Source organism: Bombina bombina, unplaced genomic scaffold (genome assembly GCF_027579735.1).
Source record: "Bombina bombina isolate aBomBom1 unplaced genomic scaffold, aBomBom1.pri scaffold_1574, whole genome shotgun sequence".
In the NCBI taxonomy this organism is placed as follows: Eukaryota; Metazoa; Chordata; class Amphibia; order Anura; family Bombinatoridae; genus Bombina; species Bombina bombina.
The window spans coordinates 1,854-19,147 of NW_026511207.1; the positions used below are offsets into that span (position 1 = coordinate 1,854).

At 43.5% G+C, this 17,294-nt stretch overlaps 1 long non-coding RNA gene across 2 annotated transcripts; it reads right to left on the reverse strand.

Moving 5' to 3' along the window:
• Window positions 1-6,076: 6,076 nt before the first annotated feature.
• LOC128643648 (uncharacterized) lies at window positions 6,077-17,008 on the reverse strand. 2 transcript variants are annotated; one of them, XR_008399857.1, is made up of 4 exons: window positions 16,911-17,008; window positions 9,381-9,503; window positions 6,367-6,426; window positions 6,077-6,163 (listed from the first exon to the last, which is right to left on the reverse strand). It is a non-coding gene; the product is annotated as an uncharacterized LOC128643648 (long non-coding RNA). The 2 variants fall into 2 exon arrangements; XR_008399858.1 differs by lacking the exon at window positions 16,911-17,008 and adding an exon at window positions 16,838-16,863.
• Window positions 17,009-17,294: the final 286 nt, after the last annotated feature.

The following is a 17,294-nucleotide window of genomic DNA, read 5'->3' on the forward strand; positions in this document are numbered from 1 at the left end:
CAGTGTGTATCATTTTACATGAAGCAGAGGGTAAGAGAGAAGGGAAGAGAGGGCGTGTGTGTATATCATTTACATGAAGCAGAGGGTGAGAGAGAAGGAAGAGAGGGGCATGTGTGTGTACCATTTACATGAAGCAGAGGATGAGAGAGGAAGGGAAGAGAGGGCGTGTGTGTGTAACCATTTACATGAAGCAGAGGGTGAGAGAGAAGTGACGAGAGGGCATGTGTGTGTATCATTTACATGAAGCAGAGGGTGAGAGAGAAGGAAGGAGGGCATGTGTGTGTATCATTTTACATGAAGCAGAGGATAAGAGAGAAGGGAAGAGAGGGCGTGTGTGTATATCATTTACATGAAGCAGAGGGTGAGAGAGAAGGAAGAGAGGGCATGTGTGTACCATTTACATGAAGCAGAGGATGAGAGAGAAGGGAAGAGAGGGCATGTGTGTGTGTATTATTTACATGAAGCGGAGGGTGAGAGAGAAGGGAAGAGAGGGCATGTGTGTGTACCATTTACATGAAGCAGAGGATGAAAGAGAAGGAAGAGAGGGTATGTGTGTGTATCATTTACATGAAGCAGAGGGTTGAGAGAGAAAGAAGAGAGGGCGTGTGTGTGTGTATCATTTACATGAAGCAGAGGATGAGAGAGAAGGAAGAGAGGGCGTGTGTGTGTATCATTTACATGAAGCAGAGGATGAGAGAGAAGGAAGAGAGGGCATGTGTGTGTATCATTTACATGAAGCAGAGGGTGAGAGAGAAGGGAAGAGAGGGCATGTGTGTGTGTGTGTGTGTGTATGATTTACATGAAGCAGAGGGTGAGAGAGAAGGGAAGAGAGGGCATGTGTGTGTGTGTATCATTTACATGAAGCAAAGAGTGAAAGATAAGGGAAGAGAGGGCATGTGTGTGTGTATCATTTACATGAAGCAGAGGGTGAGAGAGAAGGGAAGAGAGAGCATGTGTGTGCTATTCACATGAAGCAGAGGGGTAGAGAGAAGAGAGGGCATGTGTGTGTACCATTTACATGAAGCAGAGGGTGAGAGAGAAGGAAGAGAGGGCATGTGTGTGTGCAATTTACATGAAGCAGAGATGAGAGAGAAAGAAGAGAGGGCATGTGTATGTACCATTTACATGAAGCAGAAGGTGAGAGAGAAGGGAAGAGAGGGGTGTGTGTGCCACTTATATAACGCACATGGTAAGAGAGAAGGGAGGAGGGGCATGTGTGAGTACGATTTACATGAATCAGAGGGTGAGAAAGAAGAGAATCGAGGCCAGGTGTATGTATTATTCCCACGAAGCAGAGGGTGAGACAGAGGGCATGAGTGTGTATCATTTACATGAAGCAGAGGGTGAGAGAGAAGGAAGAGAGGGCATGTGTGTGTGTATCATTTACATGAAGCAGAGGATGAGAAGAGAAGGAAGAAAGGGCATGTGTGTGTATCATTTACATGAAGCAGAGGGTGAGAGAGAAGAGAAGAGAGGTGTGTGTGTGTATCATTTACATGAATCAGAGGGTGAGAGAGAAGGAAGAGAGGGCATGTGTGTGTATCATTTTCATGAAGCAGAGGGTGAGAGAGAATGGAAGAGAGGGCATGTGTGTGTGTGTGTGTATCATTTACATGAAGCAGAGGATGAGAGAGAAGGGAAGAGAGGGCATGTGTGTGTGTGTGTGTATCATTTACATGAAGCAAAGAGTGAAAGATAAGGAAGAGAGGGCATGTGTGTGTGTATCATTTACATGAATCAGAGGGTGAGAGAGAAGGGAAGAGAGAGCATGTGTGTTGCTATTCACATGAAGCAAGGGTGAGAGAAAGAAGAGAGGGCATGTGTGTGTACCATTTACATGAAGCAGAGGGTGAGAGAGAAGGGAAGAGAGGGCATGTGTGTGTATAATTTACATGAAGCAGAGGATGAGAGAGAAAGAAGAGAGGGCATGTGTATGTACCATTTACATGAAGCAGAAGGTGAGAGAGAAGGGAAGAGAGGGTGTGTGTGCCACTTATATAACGCACATGGTAAGAGAGAAGGGAGGAAAGGGCATGTGTGAGTACGATTTACATGAATCAGAGGGTGAAAATGAAGAGAATCGAGGCCAGGTGTATGTATTATTCCCACGAAGCAGAGGGTGAGACAGAGGGCATGAGTGTGTATCATTTACATGAAGCAGAGGGTGAGAGAGAAGGGAAGAGAGGGCATGTGTGTGTGTACCATTTACATGAAGCCGAGGATGAGAGAGAAGGAAGAGAAGGCGAGTGTGTGTACTATTTACATGAAGCAGAGGGTGAGAGAGAAGGAAGAGAGGGCATGTGTGTGTGTGAGGGTGAGAGAGAAGAGAGGGCATGTGTGTGTACCATTTACATGAAGCAGAGGGTGAGAGAGAAGGGAAGAGAGGGCATGTGTGTGTGCAATTTACATGAAGCAGAGGATGAGAGAGAAAGAAGAGAGGGCATGTGTATGTACCATTACATGAAGCAGAAGGTGAGAGAGAAGGGAAGAGAGGGTGTGTGTGCCACTTATATAACGCACATGGTAAGAGAGAAGGGAGGAAAGGCATGTGTGAGTACGAATTTACATGAATCAGAGGGTGAAAATGAAGAGAATCGAGGCCAGGTGTATGTATTATTCCCACGAAGCAGAGGGTGAGACAGAGGGCATGAGTGTGTATCATTTACATGAAGCAGAGGGTGAGAGAGAAGGGAAGAGAGGGCATGTGTGTGGTACCATTTACATGAAGCCGAGGATGAGAGAGAAGGAAGAGAAGGCGAGTGTGTGTACTATTTACATGAAGCAGAGGGTGAGAGAGAAGGAAGAGAGGGCATGTGTGTGTGTGAGGGTGAGAGAGAAGAAAAGACCAGCCCCTCCATTACATATGCAGCGTCACCCGCAAAAGCCGGCGATGCCGGTTTTTGCACAGCTTTGGTATCCTATATACAGCGCCGCATATAAATGCGGCACGTATATTTCACCCATTGGACAAAGTTTTTTCACCCATAGACTAACATATAAAACCCGCGCAATTCGGTATCCAATATCCAGCGCAAGGCCTTACGTGGCGAAAATGGAGAAATCTTACTCCATTTTCACCTCGCCATAAAATGCAGCCGTAGCAGGCCTTGTGCTGAGTATGGGAGCACCGTAACTCCCTAAAATGCCTTGAAAAAAAAAAAACTAACACCTAACGCATGCGCAATGTCTATTTACCTGTCAAACTGCAATCCCCCACCGCAATACCTAATAAAGTGTATTAACCCCTAAACCGCCGCTCCCGGGCCCCGCCGCACATAAATAAAGTGTTTAACCCCTAAACCGCCGCTCCCGATCAGCCAATTCTATTGGCTCATCCAATCAGCCAATCGGATTGAACTTCAATCCGATTGGCTGATTAAATCAACCAATCAGATTTTTCATACCTTATTTCCGATTGGCTGATAGAATCCATCAGCCAATTGGAATTTGAGGGACGCCATCTTGGATGACGTCATTTAAAGGAATATTCATTCGTCGTTAGTCCGTCGGCCTAGAAGGAAGTTCCGCGCCGGAGGTCTTCAAGATGGAGCCGCCCCTCGCCGGATCGATGAAGATAGAAGATAACGCTTGGATGAAGACGTCTGCCGGTCCGGATGTCCTCTTCTGCCCGGATAGGATGAAGACCTCTGCTGGTCTGGATGTCCTCTTCTGCCCCATCGGATGAAGACTTCGGCCCGGCTGGGTGAAAACGGCTCAAGATAGGGTGATCTTCAATGGGTAGTGTTAGTTTTTTTTAAGGGGGGATCGGGTGGGTTTTAGAGTAGGGTGTGTGGGTGGTGGGTTGTAATGTTGGGGGGGGGATTGTTCTTTTTTTTTACAGGTAAAAGAGCAGATTACTTTGGGGCAATGCCCCGCAAAAGGCCCTTTTAAGGGCTGATAAAAGAGACGATTACTTTGGGGCAATGCCCCGCAAAAGGCCCTTTCAAGGACTATTTGTAATTTAGTTTAGGATAGGGAATTTTATTATTTTGGGGGGCTTTTTATTTTATTAGGGGCTTAGATTAGGTGTAATTAGTTTAAACTTCTTGTAATATTTTTTTATTTTTTGTAATTTAGTGGGGGGGGTTTTGTACTATAGTTTAGTTTATTTAATTGTATTTTATTTTAGATAATTGTAGTTATTTTATTTAAATTAATTTATTGATAGTGTAGTGTTAGGTGTATTTGTAACTTAGGTTAGGATTTATTTTACAGGTAATTTTGTAATTATTTTAACTAGGTAGCTATTAAATAGATATTAACTATTTAATAGCTATTGTACCTAGTTAAAATAAATACAAAGTTGCCTGTAAAATAAATATAAACCCTAAAATAGCTACAATGTAATTATTAATTATATTGTAGCTATCTTAGGGTTTATTTTATAGGTATTTATTTAGTTTTAAATAGGAATAATTTAGTTAATAATATTAATACTATTTAGATTTATTTAAATAATAATTAAGTTAGGGGGGTGTTAGGGTTAGACTTAGGTTTAGGGGGTAATACATTTAATGTAGGTGGAGGCGGTGTAGGGGGGGGTCAGATTAGATGTTAATATATTTAATGTAGGTGGCGGTGGTGTAGGGGGTCAGATTAGAGGTTAATATATTTAATGTAGGTGGCAGCGGTGTAGGGGAGTCAGATTAGAGGTTAATATATTTAATGTAGGTGGCGGCGGTGTAGGGGGGGTCAGATTAGGGGTTAATAAATTTAATGTAGGTGGCGGCGGGGTCCGGGAGCGGCGGTTTAGGGGTTAATACATATAATGTAGACGGCAGTGGGCTCTGGAAGCGACGGTTTAGGGGTTAATACTAGGATAGGTTTATTGCGGTGTGGGCTATGGCAGTTTAGGGGTTAATAATTAGGCTTATTGCGTTGTGGGGGGTTGTCGGTCTAGGGGTTAATACATTTATTGTTAGGAGTGAGAGGGGGGATTGCAGATATAGGGGTATACGTGTCGGGCTATTTTTGGGAGGCGTGTTAGATAGTTACGGGAGATTTAATATTTTAGTTCGTTTTTTTAGGCGCAGGCAGTTTCTAAAGTGCGGTAAGTCACTGGCGACTCCAGAAATTTGTAGTTAGGCTTATTTCTGGACATCGCTAGTTTATCCGACTTACGGCACTTTAGCAACTGCCGGCGCCTTATATGTATCGCCCGATGTGCGAGGTGAAACTACGGGCGGCGTGGGTTCCCTCGCTTGCGCCGAAAACTACGCCGTTTATCGGATTGCGCCAAAGGTAGGGGGTGTGAACCAAATATATTTTATTATTACAATCTGTCTGTACTGACGCTCATCATTAACATAGGAGGAAAACATTTTAGAATCTGAGTTTTCTAACTGTGAACCCTATACCATAGATCACTCACCTGCAGAGACATCAGATGGCTGAATATTCTGTACAAGGTCTCCATGTGCTCCTGTGTGTAGATTTTCATCACTGTGACCTGTTAGTTCTAATAAAGAATAAAATTAGTTTTATGGTTATATGGATTTAAGTGCAGTTATCTCACACAATCTGATTATACAGTAATATTACACAACAGATCAGTATTTGAAAACATTACTAGTAGTTTCTGCCATAGATTTGTTACCTGCAGAGACGTCTGATGGGGTCTCCACTGGCTGAATATTCTGTACTCTATGTGCTCCTGTGTCTAGATTTTTATCTCTGTGACCTGTTAATTCTAATAAAGAATAAAATAAATGTATTTTGTTAAATGGATATGAAACAATTTATATATATTTAAATGTATTCATTAAGAACAAAACAAGCATCTGTTTTGCACTTAACAATTACATATATAAATGAATATACAAATTGATTTAGCAGTAATTCCTATTGACCCTTTAACTGTGTTTTTATTATTTTTGTTGGGTATAAAACTAGTTTATAATCAGACAGCTCATTAGATCACACATGACGGATTCACTGTAGATTTGCTCTGTGTCAGTCACGTCAGTAGTGTTTGTGCATTTCCTGAGTGAGATATTTATTACTACACAGCGTTACCTGAGCTCACATTTCCTGGGATCTCCATAGTCCTTACTGCTTGGTGAGTCTCCATCATGACGTCCTTGTAAAGCTCCTTGTGTTCCTCTATATACTCCCACTCCTCCATAGAGAAATACACAGCAACATCATCACACTTTATAGGCACCTGAAACACACACAACTCATTCAGCACTGACACAGGGACTGGTTCTGTCACACACTTTTACTGACAGAGCCAGGATAATGTTACTGAGAACATACAGAGACACAGACAAAAGGCAGGAAATACACACAGGGTCAGATGGGTCAGTAAAGTGAGTCACTGTGCCCTGACGCTGGTATCTTGTCACATTCCCCAGCAGTACTCACCTCTCCGCTCAGCTGTTGAACGCTGCTGTGGGAGGGCCTCTTCTTCACAATGGTGTATTCCTATAATATGTATGAGAAAAATCATCAAACTCCATTTGCCTGGACTAACAAGTTCTTGTTTACTTCTCTCGATCATCACAAAACATATAAATAAATAAAATATTATAGTGGATAATTCTGTGGGACATCTATGGATAAAAGCTGCTAAAGACTGAGGACATGAGCTCAGGAATATAGACATTGCTGGAACATTTGAGAGGGTGTGATGGGGAGGGGTGAGTTGAGCCCTTGATTGATAGGAGGTTCCTTCGGTGCTGAGGTCCCTTGGGTATTAAGGCTTTTTGTAGTTGGGGGCCTTTAGATTCTGGAGGGAGTTTTTGCAATAGAGGTCATGTAGTAGGACTTTGTATGCTTGGAATTTTTCTTTATTGTGGGAGGCGTCTTGGTTGTTAGGATTAGTATTTTTTTTTTGCAGCAAACCGTTGTGCAGGGTGCCCTGGGTGCTGGGGAATGATTTGTGTTGGAGGGTTGTGCAGGTCAGTAAGCTTAAGGGGCAGTCTACTTTATTTTATTTATTATTTAAAAAGATAGATAACGCCTTTACTACGCCTTTACTACCCATTCCCCAGATTTGCATAACCAACAATGTTATATTTATATATTTTATAACTAAACCTCTATATCTCCGCCTGTTTCTAAGCCCCTGTAGGTCGCCTCACGGTGCTTTTTTAAAGGGACAGTCTAGTCCAAAATAAACTTTCATGATTCAGATAGGGCATGTCATTTAAACAATTTTCCAATATACTTTTATCACCAATTGTGCTTTGTTCTCTTGGTATTCTTAGTTGAAAGCTAAACCTAGGAGGTTCATATGCTAATTTCTAAGCCCTTGAAGGCTGTCTCTTCCCTCAGGGCATTTTGACAGTTTTTCACCACTAGAGGGTGTTAGTTCATGTGTGTCATATAGATAACACATCTCATGCACGTGGAGTTCCTATGAGCCAGCACTGATTGGCTAAAATGCAAGTCTGTCAAAAGAACTGAAATAAGGGGCAGTTTGCAGAGGCTTAAATACAAGGTAATCAGAGGTAAAATGTGTTTTTACTGTGTTGGTTATGCAAAACTAGGGAATGGGTTATAAAGGGATTATCTATCTTCTAAAACAATAAAAAAATCTGATGTAGACTGTCCCTTTAACTTTTCACAGCAAGATAGTGCAAGTCCATGTGTGAAATATAGATAACATTTTGCTCACTCCTATGGAGTTATGCAGGAACCAACACAAGTTGGCTATAGGCAAGTTTGTAAAAAGCACTGAGATAAGGGGCAGTCTGCAGAGGCTTAGATACAGATAATGATAAAGCAAAACGTATATTAGTATAACAGTGATGGTTATGCAAAACTGGTGAGTGGGTAATAAAGAGATTATCTATATTTTTTAAACAATAACACTTTTTAAGTAGCCTGTCCCTTTAAAAGTGACAATCAAGTCAAAATAAACTTTTATGATTCAGATAGAGCATGCCGTTTTAAGACACTTTCCAATTTACTTTCATTATCAAATTTTGCACAATATTTTTATATACACTCTTTCTGGGGAACAAGATCCTACTGAGCACGTGCACAAGTTCACAGGGTAAACGTATACTAGTCTGTGATTGGCTGGTGTTTGTCATATAATACAGGGGGCCAGCAAAATGGGAGAAAAAAGAAATTTGTCAGGAAAAAAACAAACAGTTTATTTGAAATTCAGAGTAGGTTTTATTGCTTTGTCTTTTTATTAAGCCCTTGTTAATTATGCAATTCTACTGCATTGAGTGGTCCTTTAAATTAGTGTTTGTGAGATGGTCTGGTTAGGGTTTGTCAGATGGTCTGGGTGAGCTAAAGCTAAGGGTATGTGAGATGGTCTGGTTGAGTAGAAGTTAGGGTATGTGAGATGGTCTGGTTGAGCAGAAGTTAGGGTATGTGAGATGGTCTGGGTGAGATGAAGTTAGGGTTAGTGAAATGTCTGGGTGAGATGAAGTTAGGGTTAGTGGGATGTCTGGGTGAGATGAAGTTAGGGTTAGTGAGATGGTCTGGGTGAGTTGAAGTTAGGGCTAGTGAGATGGTCTGGGTGAGTGAGATGGTCTGGGTGAGATGAAGTTAGGGTTAGTGAGATGGTCTGGGTGAGATGAAATTAGGGCTAGTGAGATGGTCTAGGGTGAGTGAGATGAAGGTTAGGGCTAGTGAGATGGTCTGGGTGAGATGAAGTTAGGGTGAGTAAGATGGTCTGGGTGAGTGAGATGGTCTGGGTGAGATGAAATTAGGGCTAGTGAGATTGTCTGGGTGAGTGAGATGAAGTTAGGGCTAGTGAGATGGTCTGGGTGAGATGAAGTTTAGGGTGAGTGAGATGGTCTGGGTGAGTGAGATGGTCTGGGTGAGATGAAGTTAGGGCTAGTGAGATGGTTTGGGTGAGATGAAGTTAGGGTTAGTGAGATGGTCTGGGTGAGTGAGATGGTCTGGCTGAGATGAAGTTAGGGTTAGTGAGATGGTCTGGGTGAGATGAAGTTAGGGTTAGTGAGATGGTCTGGGTGAGTGAGATGGTCTGGGTGAGATGAAGTTAGGGCTAGTGAGATGGTCTGGATGAGTTAGATGGTCTGGGCTGAGATGAAGTTAGGGCTAGTGAGATGGTCTGGGTGAGATGAAGTTAGGGTGAGTGAGATGGTCTGGGTGAGTGAGATGGTCTGGGTGAGATGAAGTTAGGGCTAGTGAGATGGTTTGGGTGAGATGAAGTTAGGGTTAGTGAGATGGTCTGGGTGAGATTAAGTTAGGGTTAGTGAGATGGTCTGGGTGAGATGAAGTTAGGGTTAGTGAGATGGTCTGGGTGAGATGAAGTTAGGGTTAGTGAGATGGTCTGGGTTAGATGAAGTTATGGTTAGTGAGATGGTCTGGGTAAACTGAAGTAAGATCTGGTGTATCAGAAGCAGCACAGTAAATAGTACCAGTTTCACATGACATTACCAAGCAGCTCTCACCTCTCCGGTCAGCAGGCAGATGATGCCCAGGGCCTGACTCAGGAACTGCTCTGCTATCTGCTTCCTGTATTTCTTCATCTTGTTCTTTGTCAGTGACTGAGTTAGATGCTATAAATGTGACACCTGCGAGAAGAAAGCAAGACAGCAACATGAGAGATCAGAAATAATCAGAGCTCTTCCGATATTTTTATTAAGGTAAAGAGATGATTATGTGATATTAAACATGTTTATGTCACTTATGCACAATCTAATACTACACATGTGACCAGCTGCATATAGAGAAGATAACATATAAAGTGATAAAATGTGACAATCTCTATATAGCAGGTTTGTCAAACGTTATGGGGTGACATTTATTTAATACTAGTATCATGAGAAGGTGACTGTATACAGGAATATGCAGAGTTATCTGATAAATCAGGAAACAAATGGTCCTTATACCTACTACCCTCTGAACAGCTGTGCTTGTGCTTCATATAATTATATATATTGCATTACTCCGAGATGTGGATTCCTCTTCATATTTAGTTAAATGGCTTCATGTCACCCCTAACTTTTCATTAAGATAATCATAAATGGTCAATTATAGCAACAGTAATAATAATATCTAATAGCAAAAAGAAACAAACAGCCAGATTACGAGTTGTGCGTTATGAGTGAAAAAGCAACGTTATGGCTCATAACGCTGCTTTTTCACTAACGCTGGCATTACGAGTCTTGTAGGTATAGGTGTACCGCACACCTTTTTGGCCGTCACGCAACGTCAGTACCGCACTTTTAAAAAAGCCCTTTTTCAATAGGACTTCCATTAGCGCCGGTATTACGAGTTTCCCTGGCAGGCCAAAAAGTGAGTGGTACAGCCTATAACTACAAGATCCGTACCGCCATCTGAAGTCAGTAGTTATGAGTTTTACGTTACAAAGCTGTACCATAAAACTTGTGACTAAAGTGTTAAAAAGTACACTAACACCCATAAACTACCTATTAACCCCTAAACCGAGGGCCCGCCAGCACCGCAAACACTATAATTTATTAACCCCTAATCTGCCGCTCTGGACATCGCCACCACTATTAAAATGTATTAATCCCTATTCCGCCGTTCCCTGACATCATCACCACTATAATAAACCTAATAACCTCTAAACCGCTGCACTCCTGCATCGCAAACACTAGTTAAATATTATTAACCCCTAATCTGCCGTCCACCCACACCGCCGCTATAATAAAACTTTTAACCACTAAATCGCAAGCCCCCCACAACGAAATATACTAAAATAAACTATTAACCCCTAAACCTCTGGCCTCCCACATCACCAACTCTACATAAATATATTAACCCCTAAACCTAACGTAACCCTAACCCTAACACCCCCTATCTTAAATATAATTAAAATAAAGCTAAATTAAAACTTACAATTATTAACTAAAAATAATTCCTATTTAAAACTAAATACAAACTTACCTGTAAAATAAAACCTAAGCTAGCTACAATATAACAATATAATATAACTATATAATCTAATAACCCTATAAAAAAAGCCCTCCCAAAATAAAAAACCCCTAGCCTACACTAAACTGCCAATAGCCCTTAAAATGGCCTTTTGTGGGGCATTGCCCCAAAGATAACAGCTCTTTTACCTGGCAATAAAAAAAACAAATACCCCCCCCCCAACAGTAAAACCACCACCCACACAACCAAACCCCCCAAAATAAAACTATCTAAATAAACCTAAGCTAACCATTGCCCTGAAAAGGGCATTTGGATGGGCATTGCCCTTAAAAGGGCATTCAGCTCTTTTACAAAGTGCCCAAACCCTAATCTAAAAATAAAACCCACCCAAAAAACCCTTAAAAAAAACCTAACACTAACCCCCGACGATCCACTTACAGTTTGCGAAGTCTGGACATCCATTCTCATCCAGCCGGCGAAGTCCTCATCCAAGCGGCAAGAAGTCTTCATCCAGGCGGCAAGAAGTCTTCATCCAGGCGGCAAGAAGTCTTCATCCAGGCGGCAAGAAGTCTTCATCCAGGCGGCAAGAAGTCTTCATCCAGGCGGCAAGAAGTCTTCATCCAGGCGGCAAGAAGTCTTCATCCAGGCGGCAAGAAGTCTTCATCCAGGCGGCAAGAAGTCTTCATCCAGGCGGCAAGAAGTCTTCATCCAGGCGGCAAGAAGACTTCATCCAGGCGGCAAGAAGACTTCATCCAGGCGGCAAGAAGACTTCATCCAGGCGGCAAGAAGTCTTCATCCAGGCGGCAAGAAGTCTTCATCCAGCCGGCAAAGTCCTCATCCAAGCAGCCATAAGTCTTCATCCAGACGGCATCTTCTATCTTCATCCATCCGGCGTAGAGCATCTTCTTCATACGGCCACCACCGGACACTGAAGGTTCCCTTTAAGGGACTTCATCAAAGATGGCGTACCTTGAATTCCTATTGGCTGATAGAGTTCTATCAGCCAATAGAAATTAAAAGGTGAAAAAATACTTTTGGCTGATCCAATCAGCCAATAGGATTGAGATTTAATCCTATTGGCTGATCCAATCAGCCAATAGGATTGAGCTTGCATTCTATTGGCTGTTCTAATCAGTCAATAGAATGTGAGCTCAATTCTATTGGCTGATTGGATCAGCTAATAGGATTTTTTCACCTTTAATTCCTATTGGCTGATAGAACTCTATCAGCCAATAGGAATTCAAGGTACGCCATCCTTGATGACATCCCTTAAAGGGAACCTTCAGTGTACGGTGGCGACCGAATGAAGAGGATGCTTTGCGCCAGATGTCTTGAAGATGGACCCGCTCCGCGCCGGATGGATGAAGATAGAAGATGCCGTCTGGAAGAAGACTTCGCCGGCTGGATGAGGATGGATGTCCGGACTTTGCAAACTGTAAGTGGATTGTCGGGGGTTAGTGTTAGGTTTTTTTAAGGGTTTTTTGGGTGGGTTTTATTTTTAACTTAGGGTTTGGGCACTTCGTAAAAGAGATAAATGCCCTTTAAAGGGCAAAGTAAAATAGCTAAATGCCCTTTTCAGGGCAATGCCCATCCAAATGCCATTTTCATGGCAATGGTTAGCTTAGGTTTATTTAGAAAGAGTTTTATTTGAGGGGTTTGGTTGTGTGGGTGGTGGGTTTTACTGTTGGGGGGGTTGTTTGTATTTTTTATTGCCAGGTAAAAGAGCGGTTATCTTTGGGACAATGCCCCGCAAAAGGCCCTTTTAAGGGCTATTGGCAGTTTAGTGTAGGCTAGGGTTTTTTTATTTTGGGAGGGGGTTGTATTTTAATAGGGCTATTAGATTAGGAGTAATTTGTTTTTATTTTTGATAATTTCATTTTTCATTTTGTGTAATTTAGTGTTTATTTTTTTTGTAATTTAGATCATTGTATTTTATTAATTTAATTTATTTTATTGTAATGTTAGTTTTTAGTGTAAGGCAGGTTAGGATTTATTTTACAGGTAACTTTGTATTTATTTTAACTAGGTAGCTAATAAATATTTAATAACTATTTACTAACTAGTCTACCTAGTTAAATAAATACAAACTTACCTGTGAAATAAAAATAAAACCTCAGATAGCTACAATATAACTATTAGTTATATTGTAGCTAGCTTAGGTTTTATTTTACAGGTAAGTTTGTATTTAGTTTTAAATAGGAATTATTTTTAGTTAATAATTGTAAGTTTCATTTAGCTGTATTTTAATTAGTTAGGGGGTGTTAGGGTTAGCCTTATACTTAGGGTTACGTTAGGGTTAGGTTTAGGGGTTAATATATTTATGTAGAGTTAGTGATGTGGGAGGCCAGAGGTTTAGGGGTTAATAACTTTAGTATAGTGGCGGCGACATTGGGGGCAGATTAGGGGTTAATAAGTGTAGGTAGGTGGCGGCGATGTTAGGGGCAGCAGATTAGGGGTTAATAACTGTAATGTAGGTGTGGCGGTGTTGGGGCGGCAGATTAGGGGTTAATAACTAATGTAGGTGGCGGCGATGTTAGGGGCAGCAAATTAGGGGTGTTTAGACTCTGGGTTTATGTCAGGTTTAAACATTACTTTTTTTTTCCCCATAGACATCAATGGGGCTGCTTTACGGAGCTTTTTCGCTCCGCAATCGCAGGTGTTAGGCTTTTTTTTGCCGGTTCTCCCCATTTATGTCTAATGGGGAAATCGTGCACGAGCATGTCAAAGCAGTGCTTGATTTCGGTGCGGTATGGAGCTCAACGCATCCATATCGCCCGCACAAGCCTGTTTTTTTCTGAACTTGTAATAGCAGCGATTTAAGTGAGTGAAATAACGGTGAAAATGTTGTGGACGTTAATTTCCCCTTTAGCACTCAAAACTCGTAATCCGGCTGATATTTTTTAGCAAACTTTTTCCAGTTATGTCACATCCTGTTTGGGGCAACAATGCAGACTGACTTCCTGTGACCCCATCACATATATTAATAAATATACAATTAGTATAAACAGGTCAGACTTGTACCCATCACCCTAACACACAGACTGTACTTCATCAAGTCCTCACTCCCTCAAATACAGCTTGCTCATTGTATCAGCCCGCTCACACCCAGTCCATGTACCAGCTCTCAGCCCCCCTCTGTCTCACATTCCAGCCCCTGTACAGATTCTCAGACCCTCTCCCTCACACTCCAGCCCTGTACTGGTTCTCAGTCCTCCTCTGTCTCACACCTAAGCCCCTGTACAAGATCTCAGTCCTCTATATCTCACAGCTCTGTCCCTGTGCAGACTCTCAACCGCATCTGTCTCACATCCCATCCCTTGCACAGGCTTTCAGCCCCCTATGTCCCACACCTCATAACCTGCACAAGTCTCTCATACCCCTCTCTCTCACAGCCCAGTCCTGTACAGGTTCTCAGTTCTCCTCTGTCCCCACACCCCAGTCACTGTGCAGACTCTCAGCCCCCTCTGTCTCATACTCCAGCTCCTCTATAGATTCTTACCTCAACCCCTGTACAGACTCTCAGCCCTCCTGTCTCACACTTCAGCCCTTGTACAGACCCTCAGTCCCCCTCACATCTAAGCCCCTGTACAGACTCTCAGCCCTCCTCTGTCTCACACCCGAGCCCCAGTACAGACCCTCTGTCCCCCTCACACCCCAGCCCCTGTATAGAATCTCAGCTCCCTTCTGTCTCACACCTGAGCCCATGCACAGACTTTCAGCCCCCCTCACACCTCAGCCCCTATATTAACTCTCAGCCCCCTCTGTCTCATACCCCAGTCCCTGTGCAGACTCTCACCCCCCTCCATTTCACACCCCATCTCCTGCACAGACACTGAGCTACAATCACACCCCAGTCCATGTATAGACTGTCAGACCCCCTCTTTCTCACACCTCAGACCCTGTACAGACACTCAGTCCCCTTACACCCCAGACCCTGTACAGAATGTCAGCCCCCATACACCTCAGTCCCTGTATAGAATCAGACCTCTCTCTTACACACACCTGTCTTGTATTAGTTCTCAGCCTCTCTCTGCCTTACACCTAAGCCCCTGTACAAGTTCTAAGATCCCACTGTCTCACACCTCATACCCTGTATAAAACCTTAGCCCCCATCTCTCTCAAACATCCCAGTCCTGTACTGATTCTCAGTCCTCCTTTGCCTCACACTTAAAGGGACAGTTTACTAAAAAAATTTCTCCCCTTTAATTTGTTCCCAATGATCCACTTTACCTGCTGGCGTGTATTAAATTGTTTACAAGTAGCTCCTTTACCCTTATATTGGCATTTGAAATAGCTAATTTAGCATGTGGTATCCCCACCTATTCTGAAAGTTTGTGGCCGCACGTACCAGCTATAGATAAGCTATGTAAACAAAGCCAGCAGAAGAAATTACACTCCCAGTGTGATAAAGCAGAGATAAGGTAATAAAATGTTGATTTTCCATTGTTCTCTCAAAGTATTGGTGATTGTTTTAAAGACAGATATAAGATAAAGAAGCAGGTATATGTGCACAATGTGATACAGTAATGAGATCTGATTATACCTACAAGCTCAACCTATTTTATTAGGCTGTGGCTTCAAAACACAAAATCAGAGCTTTAATATACAGAAATAAACCTTAAAAAGCTAATTTTCATACATTTTTTACTCTGCAGTTGGTAAAAAAAGCAATTGCAAACGCATTAAGGGAAAAACAATTTTACAGTATACTGTCCCTTTAAGCCTCTGTTCAAGTTCTCAGCCCCCTCTGTCTCACACCCCAGACCCTGTACAGACTCTCAGCCCTCCTCTCTGTCTCACACTCCAGCCCTTGTACAGACCCTCAGCCCTCCTAACACCCCAGCCCCTGTATAGACTCTCAGTCCCCCCTGTCTCACACTGCAGCTCCTGTACAGACTATCAGCACCAATCACACCCCAGCCCCTGTAAAGACTCTCAGCCCCCCTCTCCCACCCCAGCCCCTCTCACACCTCAGCTCCTGTAGAGACTCATAGACCTATCCCCCTCTGCCTCACACCAAAGCCCCTGTATAGGCTCTTAGCCCCCTCTGTCTCACACCTTAGCCCATGTACAGACTTTCAGCCCTCCCCTCCGTCTCACACTCCAGTCCCTGTACAGACGCTTAGTGCTCCTCAAATCCCAGTCCCTGTATAGACTCTTAGCCCCTCTGCCTCACAGATTCTCAGTCTCCTTCTCTCTCTCACCCCAGTCCTGTACTGGTTCACAGTCCTCCTCTGCCCCACTCTTAAACCCCTGTACAGATTTTCAGCCCCCTCTGTCTCAGACATCACCCCGCTCTGTGTTACATCCTAGCCCCTGTACAGACCATCAGCACCCCTGTCTCACACCCCTGCCCCTGTACAGACCAACAGCATCCTTGTCTCACACCCCAGCCCCTGTACAGGTGCTCAGCCCCCTCTGTCTTACGCCCCAGCCCCTGTACAGACCATCAGCACCCCTGTCTTACACCCCAGCCCCTGTACAGACCATCAGCACCACTGTCTCACACCCCAGCCCCTGTACAGACCATCAGCATCCCTGTCTCACACCCCAGCCCCTGTACAGACCAACAGCAACCCTGTCTCACACCCAGCCCCTGTACAGACCATCAGCATCCCTGTCTCACACCCCAGCCCCTGTACAGACCATCAGCATCCCTGTCTCACACCCCAGCCCCTGTACAGACCAACATCACCCCTGCCTCACACTCCAGTCCCTGTAAAGGTTCTCACCCCCCTGTTTTATACCCCAGTCCCAGTACAGGTTCTTACCACACGGCCCATGCCCCCACTCACACCTCAGTCACTGTAGATTTGCAGCCCCCCTCTGTCTCGCATACCAGCCCCTATAGACTATAACCCCCCCTATCTCACACCCAGCCTCTGTAGACTCTAAGACACCCTCTTTCACACCCCAGCCACTGTAGACTCGCGGCCCCCTCTATCTCACACTCTAACCCATGTAGACTCTATGCTCCCTTCTGTCTCGCACATAGCCCCCTCCTTACCCTCTCTCTCCGCAACCCCAGCTCAGCTCTCACCCTTAGGCGGTTTAAACGTTAATTGTCACACATCTATTACCTGGTAGCAGCTAGATCCAGTCCCGGCTGAATGACTGATGATGTCACTACAGTCACGTGACTTCTGTGCGTTCACTTCAAGGGTCCTTAGCTGCAGTGGATCTAGCTGCTACTCGGATAAGGTACTGGAAGGAGGGTGTGTGTGAGGCATAGGAAACCTAATATTTATCTGTGTATAATGCACCAGGGAGGTGTTTGTGTGCGAGGCAATGGGAATAACTCTATAATATTATATACCTGTGTTAATAACTAATGTAGGTGGCGGCGATGTTAGGGGCAGCAAATTAGGGGTGTTTAGACTCTGGGTTTATGTCAGGTTTAAATATTACTTTTTTTTTTTCCCCATAGACATCAATGGGGCTGCGTTACGGAGCTTTTCGCTCCG